Here is a 4,373-nt window from a genome sequence, read left to right as displayed (position 1 = left end):
TACATTTAATCACATTTTGAAATATAAAATAATTCTCACAAATCAAAATAAAAGCATTGAAAGTCCAATGATTTTCAATGAGCGGAGAGCATAATTTCACCGATTAAGACCGGCATTTTGTCGTCATCCCCCATAAATGAGATGCACCTGACAACGAATACATTTGATTTATAGAGCTTTTCTCAATATGAAAGAAAACTATTTAAAACTAAAATAGGATCAATATTTCTCTTTGTAATTAAATGAATGAATGAAGATATTTCAGTTTCAGAAGGAACCATATTTTCACTTTCTGTGTCAAGATCTGATTTATGAACAGATCACATTAATGATAAACTAAGATCTTCAAGTAAACACAATTTTATTTTATTTTTTTTAAGGAGAGCTCAGTATTGTTCATTCGATTTGACATCATCATTGCTCTCCTTTTTAAAAAAAATTAAAAAAAAATGTTTTTTTTCTCTTTTTTTAATTTTTAAATATATATACACATATATATATATATATATATATATATATATATATATATATATATATATATATATATACACACACACATATATATATATATATTTTTATTTTATTTTTTTTTGTATGTGGGTGAGTATGTGTATGTGCGTACGTGCGTGCGTGTGTGTATTCATCAGTTCACCTAAAGCCCATTAAAAAAAATCCCATACTAATAATATAATATAATAATAAATTGCCAAATGCAGAAACATCAATGTAAGTTATAACGATATAGTGGCTCTCGCTAACAGACAGAATTAAGTAACCAGAATTAGGTTAAAAAATTCTATATACGTAGACCATGTTTCTATAAATTTTGATATTTGGTTTTTATTTGAGGCAGATATTTTTTCCATTAAAATGTGATTTATGAGGAGGTTAGACCATTGGTCGATATTCAGAGTTTGTCTATTTTTCCAGTTAACAAGAATTGTTTTTTTAGCGATAGTAAGGGCTATAAGTGTAGATTGAAATTGTTTATGTGGTAAGTCAGTTGTTGTTAGGTCACCTAGAAAACACAAGTTTGGAGATAAAGGTATCCTACAGTCCAAAATAGCGGAAAGTTTTTCTAAGACTTTAGTCCAGAAATACGTAACCGGAGTACATAACCATAAAGCATGAACATAAGTGTCTGTAGTGTTTTGTAAACATTGGAGACAAATGTCGGAGTCTGAGAGTCCCATTTTCTTCATCATATATTGGGTAATGTATGTTCTATGAATAATTTTATATTGGATAAGTTGTAAATTTGTGTGTTTTGTCATTTTAAATGCGTTTTCACAAACTTGAATCCAAAAGTCAGATTCCGGTGCTATAGACAAGTCTGTCTCCCATTTCGAGATGGGTAAAGACATTTTATCAGTATATAAAAGTAACTTATATATTTTTGAAAGTTTTTTTGTTGTTGTCGGAGAAAGCTTGTTAATATCTTTAGCTAAAACAGACAGTTGGAGCGTACCCCAAAGTGTTGGAATTTTTTTCTTTATGATATTTTTAACTTGTAGATAATGTAAAAAAATTCAGTTTTTTATATTGTATTTTTGGAGCAAGGATGTATATGATATAAACATATTATCTGAGAAGAGATGGTGGAGATGTGTAATTCCTTTCTGCTCCCACACACCTAAATAAAACGATTGGTTGTTAAGTTGAAAGTCGGGGTTATGTCATAGGGGAGAAAGCCCACAGGGCTCCACTTGGGCTTTTGTCAATTCTAGTGCCTTCCACCAGGCAGTCAGGGTGGCGGAAATCATTGGGTTTTTAAAACAATTATGTCGCTTAATCGATGTTGTAATAAAGAGTAAATCTCGAAGTCTGAGGTTATTACAATCCTTCTGTTCTAGTTCCAGTCAACAGTTAGTGTCTCTGTTGGGTTGTGCCCATAGAACGATATATTGTAGCTGGTTAGCTATGTAGTAGTACATAAAATTTGGTGCCTCTAGACCACCTTTGGATTTACTTTTCTGAAGAGTAGATAGACTAATCTTTGCTTTTTTTTATTCCAGTAAAATTTTGTAACGGCTGAGTCCAACAACTGGAACCATTTAGCCGTAGGTTTAAATGGAATCATTGAGAAAAAATAGTTTATTTTGGGTAAAACTTTCATTTTAATGGTGGCTATTCGTCCTATTAGAGAAATAGGAAGATTATTCCAGCACTCTAAGTCACTATAAATGTTATCCAGAAGTGGAGAAAAGTTTAAATGAATTAAATCAGTTAATTTAGGTGAGATTTTTATGCCTAAGTATTTTAAATGACCTATAGGAAATGAGTAGTGTGGGTCCTGGCTTGCAGGGTTCCATGAATTTTCTGTAATAGGTAGAAGTGTTGATTTTGTCCAGTTAATAGAATAATCTGATAACTGTGAGAATTTAGTTATTAAATTAAATACTTCCCCTAACGAAGTAGCCGGCTTTTCTAAATAAAGTAAGATGTCATCGGCATATAGATTAATTTTATGTTCTGTTACCCCAGAGTACCAAGTAAACACTATTTTAAAAATTGTCATCTTATTGCCGATCATGATTACTCTTGCTTTGGTACTAAATGTGGACATCTGCTCAGGGCAGGGGCGTAACTATTATAGTGGGACACTGGGCTGTGGGCAACCCCAAAATCATGAACAATTTCCAACTGTTTCCCTTCTCACATTTAACAGGTGTTAAAAAAAAGTACAAATAAAACAAAAACATTCAAATAAAATCCGTAAAATCCCATGAATAAGAAAATGGTCCAAAATCATCCCACTGTACTACACACGGATTCATGAATAATAATAATAATATAACATTTTATTATTATATAGACATTTAGCGGTACCTAGAAGTTATAGAACTTACATTCCAACATGATATTTATTGTCTAATGTTACAAATTAATGTAAAAAAAATAGTTTGTGTGTACTGTACACCGTGAGCAAACCTAGTCAAGCTAGAAGCAGCAACAATTGTTCATGCTATCTATGACGGAACACACAAAAATGTCCAACTTAAAAATAAAATATTTCCAAATGCAATAACACTGACATTACTCGCCTTCCATTACTTTTATTTTGAAGTTATTCCCGGCAGCGTGTTGCTGCATACACTCGTTTTGGAGTTGCTGACTTGCTGTGGTTACGCCATCTGGCAATATGTTGACAGACACAGACAACGTTGCCCTGAAACCAAGTTAAATCGTTAATTAAGGATGCTAAGAAACTATTTAATTACACTTACATTGTATTACACGGCGCCTGTTGCCTGCATTCAGCGCCTGATCCAGCATGAATGGCTAGTTGCTAGCTAGAAATGAGAGCCATCAGATTACAATTTAAAAGCAGTTTAATAGAGGAAATAAATTACTGCACACTTTGATGCTGACAGCCTAACACAGTTTGCTTTTCCCACTGATCACGTTTTACCAAACCACTAGGCTTACTCAAATATGCTGTTAAAGCTGGCAAAATCGCTACAGTGGTGTGGCCCTGACGTCAGACCAAAATCTATGGGGGCAGATGGATTTAAAATCTCACTTATTGATGTTTCTAGAGAGGAATATAATGTGCTATTAAGCACAGTTGAAATTTAAGTTTAAAAAAATGTTGATTATCTAAATATGAAAACTATGACGGCGTATTAGGGCCACGTATTAAAAAAAAAAAAATTAGATAGTGGGGGCAATATTAAGAGGAAAAAAAATAAAAAATTTGCCACTTAATAAAGTGGCAAACTGGCAAATTTGCGCGAAAAAAACATTAATTTGCAACTTTAAATGGTGGCAAATTTGCAAGTTTATAAAGTGGCAAATTTGCGACTTCATAAAGTGGCATATTTGCGAGAAAAACACTCAGAAACTTACGAGAAATACACATAGCGTAGCTATAATCTAATCATGTGAGGATTTTTGGTGGTTAATAGGACACTGTTTATAAAATGAAAAGGCAGGATGGAGAAGGATTCATTCTTAATTTAAATTTTACTCAGCATACACGGCAGCTAGAGCAACAACACTTCCTGATCCCCTATCAGCTGACTAACACTAACCAATCAGAAGGTAGCATACTTTAGGTAAATGAAAGTAAAAGAAGGAGAACAGCAGATTCAACACATCAACTTAGAGAAGTGTACAAAAAAATAATAATTATGAATGTGTAAATAATAATTCTGGGGGGGGGGAAAGCGAATACTTAATCTGTGCTAAAGCAATTACTATCTCCCTATTTGAAAACCCGATCAAAAAATATTGGAATAAACAATCCAGTGTATTTCTCCTAAGTTTTTGAGTTTTCTTCTTGCAAATCTGCCACTTTATAAAGTCGCAAATTTACTACTTTATAAACGTGCAAATTTGCCACTTTAAAAGTGACAAATTAGTGAGTTTTT

The sequence above is a fragment of the Vanacampus margaritifer genome, chromosome 8, assembly GCF_051991255.1.
Source record: "Vanacampus margaritifer isolate UIUO_Vmar chromosome 8, RoL_Vmar_1.0, whole genome shotgun sequence".
Taxonomy (NCBI): domain Eukaryota; kingdom Metazoa; phylum Chordata; class Actinopteri; order Syngnathiformes; family Syngnathidae; genus Vanacampus; species Vanacampus margaritifer.
This window is presented reverse-complemented; position numbering follows the sequence as displayed.